General features: G+C 46.3%; 1 pseudogene; it reads right to left on the reverse strand.

Annotated features, from left to right (window-relative positions):
• Window positions 1-8,573: 8,573 nt before the first annotated feature.
• On the reverse strand, window positions 8,574-9,191 carry LOC138430234 (S-adenosylmethionine decarboxylase proenzyme 2-like; annotated as a pseudogene).
• Window positions 9,192-19,491: the final 10,300 nt, after the last annotated feature.

Here is a 19,491-nt window from a genome sequence, read left to right on the forward strand (position 1 = left end):
AATCGCAGCACGCCAGGCCTCCCTGTCCATCACCATCTCCTGGAGTTCACTCAGACTCACATCCATCGAGTCCGTGATGCCATCCAGCCATCTCATCCTCTGTCGTCCCCTTCTCCTCCTGCTCCCAATCCCTCCCAGCATCAGAGTCTTTTCCAATGAGTCAACTCTTCACATGAGGTGGCCAAAGTACTGGAGTTTCAGCTTTAGCATCATTCCTTCCAAAGAAATCCCAGGGTTGATCTCCTTCAGAATGGACTGGCTGGATCTCCTTGCAGTCCAAGGGACTCTCAAGAGTCTTCTCCAACACCACAGTTCAAAAGCATCAATTCTTCAGTGCTCAGCTTTCTTCACAGTCCAACTCTCACATCCATACATGACCACAGGAAAAACCATAGCCTTGACTAGATGGACCTCAGTTAGCAAAGTAAGCATGCTTTTAATAATGACCCATTTCTCTTAGAAATATACAGTTAAGCATTTATTAAGGAAATAATGTAATATTTGGGTTTTCTTTTAAATGATTCATTGGGAGGGGACAGTTAAAGCAAGGATGGGATGGATAGGATATAAGTGAAACAAGGAAAAAATTATAGCTTAGTCCTTAACCTTAGTTTCTCTAATCTGAATAGCTACTCTCTACAGATACAAATAAATTGGTTCTTAATTGTATCAGAGAATACAACTTACAAATGATTTTGTGACAATAATTTTAGTTATAAATCTAAGACTATTTAAGATATTTCCTAAATATTGTTCATGAGAACCTCACCCTAAGCACAATGGATTGCCAAAAATAATAGCCACCTCCCACCTGAAGTCTCTCACTGGGGAAACAACTCAACTGTAGCCTCAATCACTATGTTGCCCCTTCCCCCCGTCCTGGACCGGGCGCTTCAGTTCGCACAGGCTTGGTCGTACAGAAGCCCAATCACCTGACCACCCAGCTCCAGGCTGTAGAGCCTTCTCTTCTTCTGCCAAGACCCAAGGTCTCAAAACAAAGTTTTCTGTTCATTTCCTTAGTATCTCATGGTCTTTACCTATCAACTTATATTGGCGATTCCACACTGACACCTTCCCCTGCTTCTTTCTGCTAAACCTCCTCCCCTTTGCTTTTAGAGCTTTCGGCCATGTGCTTCTCCTGAAAGTCTCCCGCTGTGATGAAGTGGTTGAGACAGTCTGTCTGTCTCAGCAGCACAGGGGCAAATGCGGACTTCCCTCTCACTTGCAGCAGTCAATGTGTCGTTGCCTTTAAACCCTAGCCAAGCTGAAATCATTCCGAGAAGAGACAATGGGCCTCTAAGACTAGGTACACGTGACAAGGCCAAAGATGCACCAGGCATCACCTGCTCAGCCCAGAGAGTCTGGGGGTGTTTAAAGGCGGTGGGCAGTCAGAGGCCGACACCACTGGCTAGCATCTGTCTTATTCATGGTGGCCTGTCAGCCTGCTGAGGAACACAGATGGTGTCATAGAACACGCCTGAGTTTTGGAACCAGACAGATGTTGGTTTGAAATGTAGATCAGTCTCTTCCTAAATATATTCATCTGGACACTAACTATTGCCTTCTGGGCCTCTGGCTCCTCCTTTGCTCTAGGAGTTCAGTAACCCTGCACCACTTAATTGCTGTGAAGCCTCCTACGCCAGCCCTGAGCACATGCTCACACGTGGGAGCCCTGATGTGGTTCTTTGTGAACTCTAAAAGGGTTACTCTGGCAGCTAAAGTTGATTTTTCTGGAACATCATGTCCATTCTCAAAACAAATAGTTTATTCATCGTCTCATCTCGTTCCAGAAGCCTTCATTTATCTTTTGGGGTTTCTGGCATAGTTCTCCAGCCCTGGAAGTCTTTGGCCCCGGACCCCTTCCGAGTTCAGGCTCTTGCATCGAGCAGATCACAGGGCAGCAGCGTCCCAGTCACTTATCTGGATAAGGCGCCGTGGGAGGGAAAAGCCTGGCGAGGACGATCGCATCTGTCACACGGGTTCAGAACAAGGGAGGACAGATAGAAGGTTCTGCAGTTCTCTGCTCATCAGAAAATGACGGATGATTTCCTGCCAAGGCCAAACAAGTCGCTGATTAATGACCCAGTAATGGCACCCACTGCCCGCTGTCTGCCTCATTTGTCTCCCTGTGTGGACAGATTAAGGGCTGTAAATACAGTCTGGCACTCTCGCTCATTGCGTGGGTTTCTCATTCTCTGTTGCTTCAAGGCTGGTATCTTGGAGTCGGTGCCAGTGGTGAAGGGCTGGGCGTGCTTCACAGGAGTTCCCAGGGAGTCGGAGGCAGAAGGAGGAAGGAGGTAGACAAGGAAAGTACAGGGTCCTTAACATTCCTTATTCCATTAAATCCTCAGGAGGGAGATGAGGTGGGAAGAATTACTCCCGTTTGTAGATGCTCAGAGAGAGTAAATAATTCAAGACCACATAGCTAGGAAATGGTTCATCTGAAATCTCAACCCAGTCAGTTTGATTTTAAAACCATTATTTCTAATCACTGTACCACATTCTCCCAAACAAAGCCAGTGTCTTCTGAATCCAAACATTATATTGTTTGGAGATTCAGACATATATGAGACAATTATGGATATATGCATGCGTGCTTAGTCACTTCAGCCATGTCTGACTCTGTGTGACTGTAGCCCACTCCTCTGTCCATGGAATTCTCCAGGCCGGAAGGCTGGAGTGGGTTGCCATTCCCTCCCGCCAGAGGATCTTCCCAGCCCTGGGATTGAACCCAAGTCTCCTGCAATCCCTCCAATGCAAGCAGATTCTTTACCACTGAGCCACCAGGAAGCCTTTATGGGTATATACAAAGAATAAAATTCAGGATTTCAAAGACAGGAGAGAGAAGAGCTGGGACGAACACAAAGACAGCCTTTCAAGTTATGCGGTAAGTTCATAGGTGTTCATTTTTATACTGGGCTTCTTTATTGACATATGTTATATAAAATATATATCAAATAATATACAGAAGGAAAAAGTCTAATTTTTTTTCAAAACCTAAGTAGATACTCTCATGGGTAATAGTTTTCATCGAAGAGAAGGTAAAAATAAATCCACTCGTCAGAATTACTGCACAGAATATTATGCGAAGTTCTATCAGAGATTAGGAACAACAATCAACACGGGCACACATCAGAGCTTTTCAGGTTCCATTCCAGACCACAGAATAAAGCAAATATCACAATGAAGTCACACAAACTTTTTGGTCTCTCGGTGCAAACAGAAGTTACATTTACCCTATACTGTAGTCTATTAAGTAGACAATAACAGGCCTAAAACTGTACCTACCTTAATTTAAGACAGTTTACTGCTAAAAAAAAAAATGCTGACCATCTGAACCTTCAGCAAGCTGTAATCTTTTGCTGGTGGAGGGTCCTGCCTAGATGTTGATAGATGCTGACTCATCAGGGTGGTGGTTGCTGAAGGTTAGAGTGACTTTCAAAATTTATTAGAATAAGACAAAAATGAAATTTCCACATTAACTGACTCTTCCTTTCATGACCAATTTCTCTGTGGCATGCAATGGTTTGGCAGCATTTACCCACGGTAGAAATTCTTCCCAAGCTGGAGTCAGTCCTCTCAAACTCTGCTATTGTTTTACCAAGTTTATGTAATATTCTGAATCTTTTGTTACCATTTGAAGCCTTCACAGCTTCCTCACCAGGAGCACATTCCACCTCAGGAAGCCTTCCTCCGCTCATCCGTAAGGAGAGACCCCTCACCTGTCAGAGTCCTGTCATGAGGTTGCACCATTTCGGTCACAGCTGCAGGCTCCACGGCTAACCCTAGTTCTCCTGCTGTTTCCACTGAGTTGGCAGCCACATCCTCCCCTGAAGTCTTGAACCCCCCGTAGTCATTCGTGAAGGTTGGAATCAACCTCTTTCAAACTCTTGTTCGTGTAGACATTTTTTACCTCTTCCCATAAATCACAGTTTCTGTCTGCACTGCGGCACGGGGGATCTTAGTTCCCCGACTGGGAATAGAACTCGGGAACCCCGCACCAGGAGCACAGCGTCTCAGCCAGTGGGCCAGCAGGGAAGTCCACGATGTTCTTAAAGACGTGCACTTTGACGTGACTTCCTTCTCTAAACCTCGTGAACCAGCCTCTGCTAGCTTCAAACTTCTCTTCTTCAGCTTATTCACCTCTCTCAGCCTTCACAGAATTAAAGAGAATTATGACTCATGGAGATGAAAAAGAAAGCGACTAAGAAAACCAAAGCATCCATCAATTACAATGAAGCCCCTTTGTGAGTGTGCAGGATAGTAGGCAAGCGGCTTATGTAGAAAGGTAGGCTGGAACCACGCTCCCCCTCTGCGCCTCGGTGCGGTGGCCTCCCCAGTTTCCCTGAGGGGTTAGCCAGGGTGTGGTCAGCAAGGCTGGTGCTGCAGGAGCTCAAGGCCAGCAGGGGACTGGGCAGGCTCTGTGCATCCTCCCTCCCTCCCACTGATTCCTCAAGAAAGCACGCATGTGTAGAAAAGAGAGAGGCCCTTGCTCCGAATTAAGCTTTCACTTAAGGCAATGTTGTGGCTGGTTTGATCTTCTATCCAGAACACTAAAACTCTCTCCAGATCGGTGATGAGGCTGCTTCACTTTCTTATCATTCGCGTGTTCGCTGGAGTTCACCTCCTTCAAGAACTTTTCCTTTGCATTTACAGCCTGGCTGACTGTCACAGGAGGCCTAGTTTGGGTCTGTCTTGGCTTTGGACATGCCTTCCTCACTAAGCTTAATCATTTCTAGCTTTTGATTTAAAATGAGAGACATGCAACTCTTCCTTTCACTCAGACACATAGAGGCTATTGCAGTGTTGTTAACTGGCCTAAATTCAAGGCTCATGTGTCTCGGGGAATAGGAAGGCCAGAGGGGAGGAAGAGAGACAGGGAGACATCTGTCAGTTGAGCAGTCAGAACATTCAGCGTTTATCAGTTAAGTTTACGCCTTACGTGAGCACAGTCCGTGGAGTTCCAAAGCAGTTGCAATGGTGACATCAAAGATCGCTGATCACCAAAAAAAATATAATAATAATGAAAACATGTGAAATATCGCAAGAATTCCCAAAACGTGACACAGAGACACAAAGTGAGAACATGCTGTCCAAATCTGCTCAAGACAGGGTTGCCACAAAATTTCAATTTGTTTAAAAAAAAAAAACAAAACTGCAAGGCCTGATAAAGTGAAGAGTAATAAAAGAGGTATGCCTGTCTAAAATTCCTGTCTGCATGATGCGAAATAATAAGGAGGCCAGGCTAAGGCATATAGAAATGCCTTGCCATTCTAGCGGCTTCAGCAGAATCATCTGCCTACGGTTTGTTTTACAAGGGTCTTCTCTAGTCCAGGGAGAGGATGCTCAGAAGACCGGGATCCCCACCCCACTGCCGGGGCTGCGCTTTTCCAGCCCGCCTGTAGCTCAGGGCCTGACCGCCACCAGCCTTGTCAGTGCCACTGCCTGCCCACCTGAGAGCTCCAGGGGAAATCCACCCTGGTCACCCAGGCGTCAACAGCCACGGGACTTGAGGCGAACACTCTGGTGAGGAGGAGCCTTACTCCCTCTGCTTCTGAACTCCTTTCACAAAGGCAAGGTAAGCCCCCTCAGGAAAGACCCTTTCCAAAGGAAAATGACAGCCAACACTACTCACAGGCACAGGGAGCACTTCTCTTTTGCAAACAGAAATGCGGCCTAAGTCCCACTCCAGTGGCCCTGCAGGAAAGGTAAGTCCTTGAAGGCAGGCACTGCTCACAGAGCCCAGCCTGGAAAAGGGCTCACAGGACAGGTACAAAGATAACATCAAGGAAGTGAGGTTTGCCTTAACCACTTCTGCATCGTCTGTCTTGAGGATTCCAGGGCCCACTCTCCAAGCTCTGGGTCCTATAGACCATGCCCACCTTCTGGATTTCTACCACACCCTTCCCTATCCTCTACCAGCAGTGTCTCTCACATCAGATCATTTCTTCCTCTAATAGAATAAGCACTGTCTCAGGAGTTAGTGGGAAAGTGTTCACAGCTAAGTGACTGGTGGCAATGGACGCCCAGGACTGGGCATCCACTGGAAAGAAAACAAACTTGTAGGAACATTTTAATTGAGCAGACTTTCACTGATACTTACATTGTTGTACAGAAACGAATTTCAACTGGTTTAAATCCAGCACCATGAAGGGCGAAATTATGGCACCAAATGTCCTCTCTTGGATTATACTAAGATGAATTTAAATCCCTGTGTAATCTACAGTTGTCAGCTTTCCAGGCTTTGCTGCAGTGTGTGCAGCTTTCTAACATTAGATATAATTCTTAAATCTATAAGAAGAAAAAAACAGACTTTGAGCCAACAAATGTTATCATATCCACTAGATACTGTATAAGAACAGAATCTACTCTGAACACTGATCCTTAACACCAGGACACCAAGACATTAGGTGCTGTGCTAATTGCAGAGTCCAGCTGATCACATTGATTGAAAGCCACTCAAATGAAGGTTTCAATCAACAATATGCTTTAAGTCAAAACAGTATTCCAACCACTTAATTTCAAGCAAAGTAGATTTCATGTTTAGAGACATCAGTGAAATGTGGTTCATTTATAAATGCAGAAGAAACCAAACATCACTGCATCAACACAAAAATAAAAATAAAACATTTTGAGGACAAGAAGAAATACAAAATTTAGTCAACTTTGCTGTTCTCTTGGCTGCTTAAATCCGCTGGCTGCTGCTAAGTCGCTTCAGTCGTGTCCGACTCTGTGCGACCCCATAGATGGCAGCCCACCAGGCTCCCCCGTCCCTGGGATTCTCCAGGCAAGAACACTGGAGTGGGCTGCCATTACGTTCTCCAATGCATGAAAGTGAAAAGTGAAAGTGAAGTTGCTCAGTCGTGTCTGACTCTTAGCAACCCCATGGACTGCAGCCCACCAGGCTCCTCCATCCATGCGATTTTCCAGGCAAGAGTTCTGGAGTGGGTTGCCATTGCCTTCTCTAACAGTATTTGCAAATATAGCTAAAAGATGCTAACTCTTGAAAGCCTATGTTTTCAGGCATTTCCCATCAACTACACTGGAACACTGTACATCATGTTTCATGAATAGCGTTCTGCCTTCCTGCGCCTTCATTCACTCGATCCTGTGAGGCCACAGTGAAGGGAACATGCGAGGAGGGGAACGGATGAATGTAGACATCATCACACGCATCACAGAATCACAGGATTTTAAGTCACAAGATGAAAAGAACACTGATTCTGCTTTAAAACAAGGTTTACAGGAAATTAGCACTGGAATTTCATGGAAATGGCTACTAATGTAAAAGTCAAAGAGAATGACCCAAGCCAGCTTGATGTACTGAATCCAGTACAGCCTTTACACTCAATCCCCCTGATAATAAACTCAGTGATAATAAACCCAGGAAACCACTGTTTTACACATTAGTAAAGGCCTAGTCGGGAAAGGAACTGAACTGAACGGAACCTCATTTACTGGAAACACAAGACACCATGTGATTTCTGGGCAGTCACGTCTGTTCACCCACATCTCAGTCTATAATTCTCTATGGGTCATCTTGGTAATCAACAAAATAAGTTTATTTTGTCACTGTCTTTCAAAAGAGCCCATGCCAATTAAAAGGAAGCCAAATTCTCTAAACCTTAAATGAATATTAAGTCCAAGATCTACCCCAGCTTCCCCTATGGGAGATAAGATTAGTATACACCCAGTGTAACAGTGTATTGCTTTATTTGAGGTGGGGAGGGGAGACACACAGGTAAGAAAAAAAATCAATTAAAGGACTAGCAATGCAGGGAGCAATAATGGTAAAGTGGTAATTAAAAAAACGAATAACTGCAATCATTTTCTTAGAAGAACTTGATTTGTGGAAGGAAAGCTAATTGCTATAGCAAAAATACACATATATATATGAAGTAGAAATTAGTTTCAATACTATTAGTAAAGAATATATTCTAGGAAGTAGCAGTAAGCAGAATGTAAATTCCGACAGCAATTGAATAGGCCAGCCCCAGGTGGTTAGGTTGAGGCAAACACTTAATGACAACAAAACCTTGGTCTTTGGGGATTCGGACGGTTCCTGGAGAAACATTACACTGTGCTGAAACCAAACTGAATTGCTTTCATTCTGTTATAAAGTTCCATAAAGTGCTGTTTCTACAAGCGCTTCAGTTAGCAGCGGGAGCGGTTAGGATATCTAAACACACAGAGAGCATTCAGGCTAGACGTCCAACTCCCCAGGATAAAAATATACACAGTCTAACAAGATTAGACTCATCACATCCAGGGCTTCCTGCATCTCGAGGTGGGAGTTATGGAAAGCGTGGACCTCAGTACCAATATTGGAGAAGGCAATGGCACCCACTCCAGTAGTCTTGCCTGGGAAATCCCATGGACGGAGGACCCTGGTGGGCTGCAGTCCATGGGGTCGCTAAGGAGTCAGACACGACTGAGCGACTTCACTTTCACTTTCACTTTCATGCACTGGAGAAGGACGTGGCAATATACAGAAAGGAGCCATCATTTCCTTCTATATGTGTTTTGTATTTTTCTTCATTTTTCTAAATCAGTTCTTCTGTTACTATCATTTCTTAGCCAAATTGGTAAAAATAAAATTTAATCACTAAATATAGAACACCTCTGTCAATCAAAGCATTTAAAACTTCAGTCTTCTGGGGCAAGGAAAGCAGTGTGGGACATTTAAAAATCTGATTTACAAACAAGGTGGTCAAAAATTTTCTTGGCTTAAAAACTCACAACTTTCCTAAACGGGTCATTATAAGGGTTCTAGCTAAAGTTTGTTTCAAAGCTACTATGAGAAAATTCTGGTTATGGGAATGGCGTGAGCAGTCCAATAAGTTGCCTCTGACTTCATGCCACTCACTGAGTCCCCACAAAGACTGAACAGTGTGATATCAGCGACAGAGCTTAGCACAAACTCTGCTTTCACGAATGATATCCTTGCAGTAGCACCATCTTTTACGTAAAATTGGTCCATAACTTCTGGGTCAAGCTCACTCATCAGTATTTTCTGGATTTGATCCAGCTGACTGATTACCCAAGTCTCTGGGAAATCCAGAGTATACCAGTATGAACTCTCAGAACTCATCCGTCATATACAATACACTGCTGCATTTCGGAAAACTACATTAAGAAACTATTTCTTCCTGTGAATTCCAGTGTGGGTTCCCTTGATGAGGTGGCACCATTAAATTCTTCAGAAAATAAGAGACATTTGAATTGAGTCAAAATCACTATAATTCTGAGCAAGGTTCAACAGGGAAACCAGTGCTTTCAGCAGAAGGTGGTACCACACATCTTTGTCTCTTGGAGACAAACATGCTATTCTCACTGAATATGTAAGTTTCAGTTTTTGCCACTCATGACGAACCACTAAACATCTTTCAAAAATATATCCCACTGGAATCATGGGGTGATTTGAAGATTCATCAGATCCTTGGTTTGTGACAAGTTGCCGCTGGGAGAACCAAAAGTCCGGCAGCTTCTTGGATCCTATAAAATAAAAAAAGCGCAACTTCCATCACCATAAGACTAGCAAACAACCAATAGTCCCAGAAAATCAACTAAATCCTTTCCTTGCTGTGAGTGCCGCCAATTACTTCAACTGTGTTACCCACATTCAGTCTCCTCTATTGCTTTAATTTTATATTGACTCTTTTTTAAGAAAAGAATTAATAAAATTTACCTGGACTTGCTTTTCTTCTTTTGAGGGCAGAGAGAGATGAAAGATCACCAGTTTGTTGGAAACAGAGGCACACACAGTTCCGTGTCTCAGCGTCCCCTGTTTGCCGTCTGAGGGGGGAGAGCTGGCAGCTAGCAAGTGACCCGCATGTGATGGGGGTGGGTTGGGTGCAGCCCTTAGTGACGACCGTGAGTGCCAGACACTTGTCGCGAGACACCGAGCGCAGCAGCCAACAGTCAGGCTCGCAGTGGTTCCCCCAGCAGAGTGTGGTGAGAGGTGGACTGCAGCTTCTCGCAGGGCCCTTCAGGTCCTGGGGCCGTGGGGCCGCCAGATGCCCTGGGGCCCGGGTCAGGCCGAGGGCTGTGTCCTGCAGAGCTGAACACAGAGCTGGCTGTGTCTGGCCACAGCTGCCCACGGGCCGGGCCCAGGACTTGAAGCAGCGGTGAGCATCCCCCACCAGCCCCACTTCTGTGACCTAACGGCCAGGGCAGTCTCCATGGGTTCCATCCGTGGAGGTCTCAGCAACTGGACTATGTGCACACTGCCGTTAAAAGAACAGCCTCAACCAATGTCAGTCTCTCAGCTCAAGTTTCCAAAACTGGTCCAGCTTAGGTCAGCGGGCTACCCCTAGGAGGTGACCAGAGGTCAGGGCTAAGCTGCAAGGACACTGCACCTCATTCCGTCAGGTCCCCTCTGAGGCTGGGGCCATTCTCCAAAAAGGGCCATGTTGTGAGCTAGGAGTTCACCTGATCGGTATTTGCTACATGCGCTTCTGTTGGTCCTATACAAGTGATTCTCTCCAGTTGAAATGAAAACCCTAAGGGCCGGCTGGGTCCTGGGTGCCTGGCTCCCTCAGTTATGACGGCTGGGTGCGGTCTGTGGGATCTCACCCTGCAGGCACCCCCACCTAAGATCTGACTCTTTGGCCGGGCTTAGCATGGGTGGGAGGCCCCAGACTGGGTGCTGGACCAACCCTCCCAGGCAGGCTAACCGTCCCGCATGGGCACCTCCCTCCCTTAGCCAAGGCCTGGACCTCAGAGGGTGAAAGTCAAGCCTTGGGACTTGTCATTTCTTACCGGAACTGAGAATAACATTTGTTTCAGTGAAGTTTACAGGAATATCATGACCTGACCTCAAAAAAACAGAGGATCTGACACCAAGAAGTTTGCAACAGCTAACCACCTCTCTTCCTCGCCTTTCTTATGAAACTGCATGAGCCACCCATTTCCTTGCGTGGCCCTGCAATAAAATTTTCTCTGCTCCAAACTCTGACATTTTGGTATTATTTGATCTTGCTGGGTGTTGGGCACACAGACTTGAGTTCAATAACACATTTAAGGTCACACAAAGATTTTGCACTGGACCTCATTCCAGTTCAGCCTCCCTCACCACCAGAGCATAAAGCAGTCCTATTCCTAAACATACTGCTGCTGCTAAGTCACCTCAGCCGTGTCTGACTCTGTGTGACCCCAGAGACGGCAGCTTACCAGGCTCCCCCGTCCCTGGGATTCTCCAGGCAAGAACACTGGAGTGGGTTGCCATTTCCTTTTCCAGTGCACGAAAGTGAAAAGTGAATGTGAAGTCGCTCAGTCGTGTCCGACTCCTAGCGACCCCATGGACTGCAGCCTACCGGGCTCCTCCGTCCATGGGATTTTCCAGCAAGAGGACTGGAGTGGGGTGCTGTTGCCTTCTCCATTCCTAAACACAATACCCTTTCAAATACCAACATTATACAACTGAACGTGACCTGGTGAAACATTGTTATACCTTGTTCAAACTCGCCCATGCACAGTGGATGGGAAGCAACAGAATTCCTGCTCCTGTCTGATTGTGGCATTGCACAATCAGCTAGTTGGGAGTCCTTACCTGTGAGGAGTAGACCTCCTTTATGACCTCAAAGATATCTTCACCTTTGGAGACTTTCTACCCCATGTCTCATCCACAGTCACTCCCTCTCCTTTTTATTCCCCAAGTGAGCACCTCCAAAACAAAGGAGGGAGTCAGGGCACAGGGCTGTGCGTGTTGAGAGGGATGAGGGATGAGGGATGAGGGATGAGGGAGAGTACGCAGTGAGAAGAAGGAAGATCAGGCAGACAGTAGAGGTCGCCCACCCTTCCCCTGGGTGAAGAGACAGGCTGTGATGGCACACTCTAGGGGCTGGAGTGTGCCCTGAAGCAGAGGGGAAACGGCGCGGGAATCTGCCTATGCCTTCGTTTTGCTCCTAAGTGTCCCTATGTCCTCAGCTCCTATGTGTCTGCATCCCAAAACTCAACAGTCCCTAGCACAGCATAGACTCTCCAGGACAGGTTGTGTTTGGCCTTTCATGCGAACCACAGGATATCCCGATGCCTCCCCAGGGTCAGAGCAATGATAAGGCCTGTCTCAGGAACATGAGAAGCTGCTATGAAACACACAATCCTCTTTAAATGTTTCAGAAGGATATTGAGGGTACGTAGGTTTTCGACTGCTTTACAAGGTCTTCATCCTAGTTTACAGCTTCATTCTCTCTAATATTTCCATCAAGTAATCAAGTAATGACAGGTGAATCCAAAGAGATGGTGAGTCATTAAATCTACTAAATGCTAGGCTCTCTGGAACACCAGAGGCCCCCTTTATACACTCTGGGTTCCAATAGTGCCAGAGGGAAGTCTTGATCTCTTGTTTTTAAATCAATAACCTAGATTTTTTAAAAAATAGTTCAAAATAGACAGAAAAAAATCTTGCATAATCATTTTGTAGCAGTATCTCTGTCAAACCAGGGAGCAATGATAGCTTCCCAGAGCTCTTATCTTATCTGCCCAAAATTACTCTTATCTATTCCAAATTAAAGGAAGTTTCCATTTCAGCAAGTTGGAGCAATTCAGAGAAGTAATAATCTGACCTTAGGCAAAGAAAATTAGAAGTTGATCTTTCTCCATTTCTTCTTTTAACCAAGGTTCTCTCCCCTTTGGATTTTACAAGGGCCACGGACCACTCCAGAGATCCCAAGCCAATTTCCACTTATTTATGAGACAGAGAAAACATCAACCACATGATAGAGAAAACTTCAAATGTCCTTTACTTCTGTTCAAGCACAATGAAGCTCCTTCAAGGTCCATACACTGTGCCAAAACTAGAGGCTGGGGTGGGGAGGAGGAAGTCAGAGATGGATAAGAACGATGCCTTCCTTCTAAGAGCTCAGCAGTCCAGTGAGAAAGCAAGTACAGGACACAAGGCCCACCAGGATGTGAACAAAAACTCATGGGCATCTGCAGGGAGGGGGTGGTGACTGCTAAGATCTGGAAAAGCTCCTGGGGGGTGGGGGGGGGCGGGGGATTAGAGCTGAGTTTCTCAGCAGTGAGATGGTGGACTGTAGGAAAACATTTGCATGGAAGTAAAATAGGCCACGCTCAAAACCAGACCGACGTAGAGAAATGTGGAGTGCAGAGAGACTGAAATGTCCAGTCAGGAAGAAATGGTTTCCAGTCAGCATCCCTGCCCGTGACCCCACCCTGAGGTCTCGGGCATCTAGAGTCGAGAGAGAGAGTGAAGTCGTTCAGTCGTGTCTGACTCTTTGCAACCCCATGGACTATAGCCTTCCAGGCTCCTCCATCCATGGAGTTTTCCAAGCAAGAGTACTGGAGGATGTCGCCGTTTCCTTCTCCAGGGGCATCTGGAAAGAACACCAAATTTGCCGGCAGCTGTGACCCTTCTAGGCTCCTGGTACTGCACTGGTGATCTGAAAGTACCCGCCAGCCTCACCTGACCACTTACAAAGCGATCTTCTGGCCCTGCCAGTGGCTCAGGGAGACCGCAGCGTGGAATGCTTCTTCCTGAAATCAGAGCAAGTTCTCAAAGGATATGGTGCCGAGTCATGAACTGCAAAGGGAAGGTGCCGAGATGCAGACAGAGCTGCCTCAGTGCAGGCGCCTGCCAGCGGCGCTGCAGGCCTCCTGCGCTCTTTCTGAAAGGCTGTGGGCTTCCCAGTCTGCCTCTGGAACTGCTCCTCGTGACAGTTTTCCACCTAGGAGGCAAACAAGATCGAAAGATCACGGCCATTCCTTCTTTAACTAAAGCAAAACACATTAAAATAAGTTCTCACATAATTTGTGATAAAGCAGAATTGGTGAAACAGAAATTTACATGCTATTTGAGTATGAAAATTTACTGAACGTAATGCTGTCCCAATCAAAGTTTTGTCTTATTTTCAAATAATGGGAAAAATTTCTCTAGTGATTTCCAAAGTGCTCTCCCAGTTGGCTAAGTTTTGTTCAGCATAGTAACACTTTAATGTTGTATTGGTTTCTTATTCTTAATTTTAGGGTGTATGTTTTTAAATTTTATTTGTATTGCTAAGTAAACTGTATATCTGAGAATAACTCATATCAATAACCAGGGTGACTTGGCGAGTTGGAAGAGGAACATTTTCTACCATTGTGTTCACGGCTGGCAGTGTTTGAGCCACTAATCTGGGGTGGAGGGAAGGCTGGGGAAACACCCATCTCTCCCCTCGTATGTGTGTTCGGTGGCATCCCCTGGCAAGAATGCTGGAATGGTTGCCACTTCCTTCTCCAGGGGATCTACCCGACCCAGGGAGCGAACCTGTGTCTCCTGAGTCTCACTGCAGGTGGATTCTTTACCACTGAGCCACGAGGGAAGCCCGTCTTGCCCCTTGCTGACTGGTAATATATGCCAGGCACATACGTCCCAAGGGGCTCGACGTCCCGCTCTGTGAAGCAGGGCCAGTCACGCTGCCAACCCTCGCGCTGTTGGAAGTACCTGGTGTAATACCTTACAGCAAGATTCTCTATGAAAATCTGACAGTATCCAATTTTTGTGTTTCCTTATGGTAAAGGTGGTAAGGCTGTATCTAGAACTCTTACCAGGTAACATTTTTTGCAGAAACATAAATATATCTTTAAATAGTGTAGGCCTAGTCCCTTCTAGTTTTCTCTTTCAAAGTTTACTAGCTGCTTTTATATGTAGGTTTTGTCAGATTAACTTGAAAAGTATCTTGAGAGGTCAAGGTGGTCCTGAGTTGAGAGTTTGATGCTTCTCCTGGAAAGGGATGCAGGTATGCACTTCTCCTGGGTGAGAAGTGACTGGTTTTGGAAAGAGCAGTCAGCAGGCTCTTTCTGTAACTGCAGCCGCTCAGGATGGGGTGGATCACACCATCACAATAAGCAGAATATTCAGTAAATTGGACACTTAGACTCTGGTTTCAGGCCTGATGTACTGTCAGGAAACCCAGACTACACGTATCTATGAAAGGATTTGCCCCCTCTGGTTACACGTCGGGTGCGGTGAAGGCAGGTTGGGTCCCAGGAGAAAAAATTAAACAAAGGAGGAGCAGACCACAGTGCCCTTATGAGCCTCAGTGTCCACGGAGAGAGGCCAGCGCCATGAGGCTCAGATGCGGTCTGTTTTGTTCCCACTAGCTCTGCGGCCCAGCCCAGCGCCAGCATGCCTGGGTCTGAATAAAAGCCACTCAGTGGTGTTGCTGAATGTCAAGCAGTCGAAGTGGTCTCTACACCAACTGGCATGACAGATTTTGGGTCTGAGTCAACACTCATTGATCCCAAAGTCTAATAATGCTTGGTTGGGAGGATGAGGCATTAAACTCTTGACTTGTTGCACAGGTCCTGGGGGAAATGATGTCTGCTGCTCAACCCCTTACCTGGGCCCCAGAACAGGCGGATTTGACCAACTAGTGTCTGGTAGGTTTCTGGAAAGAGCTGAGGGCAGCCGCGAGGTTATGGCTGGTCACACTCCCCACCTGCATTCCACCGCTGAGAAATCCTCTATTTAATTCGGCTGCCACAAGCATTACTTTTAATTTTTTTACTTCTCTTGTAGGTTCTAACTTTAGTTAGCCTAGTGGAAAGCTTTATGGGCTCCTTCCCACTCCTGCCTCCTTGACAACAGTGCTTCAAGAAGTCACTGCTCCCTGAAGAGCCAGTCCAGTCCCCTCCAGGCTCACACTGATCAGGGCAGGACGCAGCTCTTCCCCAGCCCACAGCTCCGCCCACACTATAGGCAAAGATGACTTGCACCAAGGTTGCTTTTAGGCACCAAATTCCATAGATAGAAGAGCCTGGTGGACTACAGTTTCCATGGGATCGAAAAGAGGCAGACACGCCTGAGCACAAGCCCACTCTGCTCAGTGATTTCTAGTATGGTCTTCTGTTTTCTCAACTTCATAATTTTCAGAGTGGCTCAGATGGTAAAGCGTCTGTCTGCAATGCAGGAGACGTGGGTTCGATCCCTGGGTTGGGAAGATCCCCTGGAGAAGGAAATGGCAGACCACTCCAGTACTCTGCCTGGAGAATCCTGTGGCTCATGGAGCCTCCTAGGCTACCGTCCATGGGGTCGCAGAGTCGGACAAGACTGAGCAACTTCACTTTCACTTTCTGTTTTCTCAACTCTATAATTTTCAGTTGGTTCCAAGGACTTTTTCATCACTTCACTGGTTCCTGGACTAAATAATTAGAAGGCAGTTTAGAAACTTCAAATAGTAGATTTGGCCCAGACGTTTATGGTCTTGGGAATAACTGACTCTATAAATTGTGTAATAAGAAGTTATGCTCATAGAGTGAACCCTAATACAAGCTATAGATTTCAGTTAGTAACTTCTCAATATTGTTTCATCAACTGTAACAAATGTACCAACCACACTAATGCAAGATGTTAATAATGGGAGACACTGGGTAGGAAGGAGATGTGGGAACTCTACATAATTCTCTGCTTAACTTTTTATGAACCTAAAACAATTCTAAAAAAATTAAGTCTATTAATTAAAAAATAATAAAATGGGCAGGGTGAGTAGATGAGAGTATCAGTGAAACAAAAATAGCCAGTCACTGGTAATTTTTGAAGCTGAATGATGGTCCATGAATGGGGGTTCATTATATCATTCTATGCCTATTTTTTATTTTAAAAAATAAAGGGTTTAAAAATTTTATGTTATTTCAATAGCATGTCTTTTCTTATTATAAAAATAATTCACACACATTGTACACATATGAAAAAAGATTAGAAAGTACCTATAATGGATTCACTCAAAGACATCACCTATAGCATTTTAGCATGGACATGTATACAAATAACAAAGCTGATATCATACAAAACAGGAAGTTTCAATCCTACCATTTTTTAAAACTTAGTATCACCATAAACATCTTCTCATGTCTTAAAATAGCTCCAAAAGCATGCTTTTAAATAGTCTCAGTAAGATTTCATATTATGACCATACTATATACAGTCTAGAAATTAAATAGCTACCTGTATAGCCCTCATCCCAGATGGCTGGGATTGTAAGAGGTGTGAGATTTGTAATGCACACCTAATCCCGCCACAGAGCAAACTGACAGCGAGAAAACCACTTGCCCTTGGTCCCCAGCTGGTGAATTTCTCACAGTTCAAGTTGCAAAGGCTATTTAACAGCATGGAAGAGGCACTTTGCTTCCTCATCACACAATCGCATGTGGGTTCGCTGTGTACAAGATGGAAGACAGGCGGGATCTGGGTGTTTGGAGCCCTGGCACGTGTGTGGCACTCACTCTGGGCCAACGAGCCAGTGCCCTCTGAGGGTGCCCAAGGATAAAGGCAGTCTTCCTGGCACACACTGAAGCACTCTGACCCATCCCTCCTGCTCAAGAAAGCACATCAGAGGTCAAATGAATGAGAGTGATGTACGGCAATAAATTTCAATTAGAAACTGTAGCAAGTCTTTGAAATCAACCTCAACCCCAACTATGACTATACAGCCCCTGGAGGGGTGACCCACGGGCTCCAGGAAGACCCTGCCAGTCCACACGAGATAGGTCTTCTCAGATAACCACCCAGCTCACGGCACAGAGATTCACAGTTAAAGTAGGATTGGGACCAAACAGCCAAGTGGTTAGAATGCACACTGGCCAGAGGGTGTTATGTTTGACTGCAGATCGTACAATCAGTGCGACTCCTAATCAGATCTGGAAGAAGCTGGCTCTTACTGCAGGAGCCAGTTCTCCCTGAGGCTGAGCAGGCACAGGTGCCAGCCCACCCGGCCTTTGCCAAAGGTATTTTCTTCCACAAAGCTGGAGAGAAAAGAAGGCTTAAAACTTTAAATTTGAGGAAATGTGTTTTCCAAAATCCATGTCTCTTGCCAAGATACCAGACGCTTTATCTTGGAGAGTTTATCTAATGAGACAACTGGAGTATGCACTGTGATGTGAACACCGAGAAGCAGAGCCCGTCGCTGGCTCTGTCCCACTGGATCTGGGGACCTGGGAGGCCCCAGCTCCACTTGGGTTCTGTGTGTCCCGACGACGGGAAGTCTTTCCGGCCAGCGTTTCTGGGAAAGAGGAATCTATCGAGCACATTTCTGGGGATCGTTGTGCAGCAGGCTTTCCCGGGCACCTACAGGGAGGTGCCTATCATGTGAACTGGCACCATGGGAAGACTCGCGTGGACAGCCCAGAAGGCCACGAGGGTGAGTGGTGGAGGCGTCAGCCAGAGATCCAAGCTGTCGGCACAGAGAGAAGAGAAAATGATCACACAAGAGCAGCCACACTTCCTGACCCGGAGAGAGCAGAGAGAGGAGCCAATGGGAAGAGCGCTCGTGCAATGCAGGGAGCTAAGACTGTGGACACCCCACAGGCACGCTCATCTTCCATTACCCTTGAGATGCGAGAGACAGCAGCCCATTGACAGCCACCTCACACTTCTCATTGAGCTTTATCTATTCGTTTACTTGCTTATTTCGGCTATGCTGGGCCTTTGTTGCTGCGCGGCTTTCCCTCTGGCTGTGGTGGGCACTTCTTGCTGCGGTGGCTTCCCTTGTTGGGCAGCACAAGCTCCAGGGCACGCGGGCTGTAGCAGCCGTGGGGCAACGGCTCAATAGTTGTGGCTCCCCGGCTGAAAACACAGGCTCAGTACTGGTGGTACGCAGGCTTAGCTGCTCTGCGGCAGGCGGGATCTTCCCAGACCACGGACGGAATCCACCTCCTGCAGGTGCATGCTTTACCACTGAGCCACCAGGGAAGCCCCCTCTCCATGCTGTTAAGAAACAGTCTTCTTCTTTAACGAAGATCTGTTTCATGCAAAAGGATCTCAGATCTCTGGCACTGAGGTCTGTGGGAATAACCCCAGCTTCCGTCAGCACTTGCTTGGATCTGATCTAGGGACAGAGGGGACTTAAAATTATTCAGTTCAGTTCAGTTCAGTTGCTCAGTCGTGTCCAACTCTTTGCAACCCCATGAATCGCAGCACACCAGGCCTCCGTGTCCAGCACCAACTCCTGGAGTTCACTCAGACTCACGTCCACCGAGTCAGTGATGCCATCCAGCCATCTCATCCTCGGTCGTCCCCTTTTCCTTCTGCCCCCAATCCCTCCCAGCATCAGAGTCTTTTCCAATGAGTCAACTCTTCGCATGAGGTGGCCAAAGTACTGGAGTTTCAGCTTTAGCATCATTCCTTCCAAAGAACACCCAGCACTGATCTCCTTCACAATAGACTGGTTGGACCTCCTTGCAGTCCAAGGGACTCTCAAGAGTCTTCTCCAACACCACAGTTCAAAACCATCCATTCTTCGGTGCTCAGCTTTCTTCACAGTCCAACTCTCACATCCATACATGACCACAGGAAAAACCATAGCCTTGACTAGATGGACTTTTGTTGGCAAAGTCACGTCTCTGCTTTTGAATATGCTGTTTAAGCTGTTCATAACTTTCCTTCCAAGGAGTAAGCGTCTTTTAATTTCATGGCTGCAGTCACCATCTGCAGTGATTTTGGAGCCCAAAATAATAAAGTCTGACACTGTTTCCACTGTTTCCCCATCTATTTCC

The sequence above is a fragment of the Ovis canadensis genome, chromosome 25 (assembly GCF_042477335.2).
Source record: "Ovis canadensis isolate MfBH-ARS-UI-01 breed Bighorn chromosome 25, ARS-UI_OviCan_v2, whole genome shotgun sequence".
NCBI classification, from domain to species: Eukaryota; Metazoa; Chordata; class Mammalia; order Artiodactyla; family Bovidae; genus Ovis; species Ovis canadensis.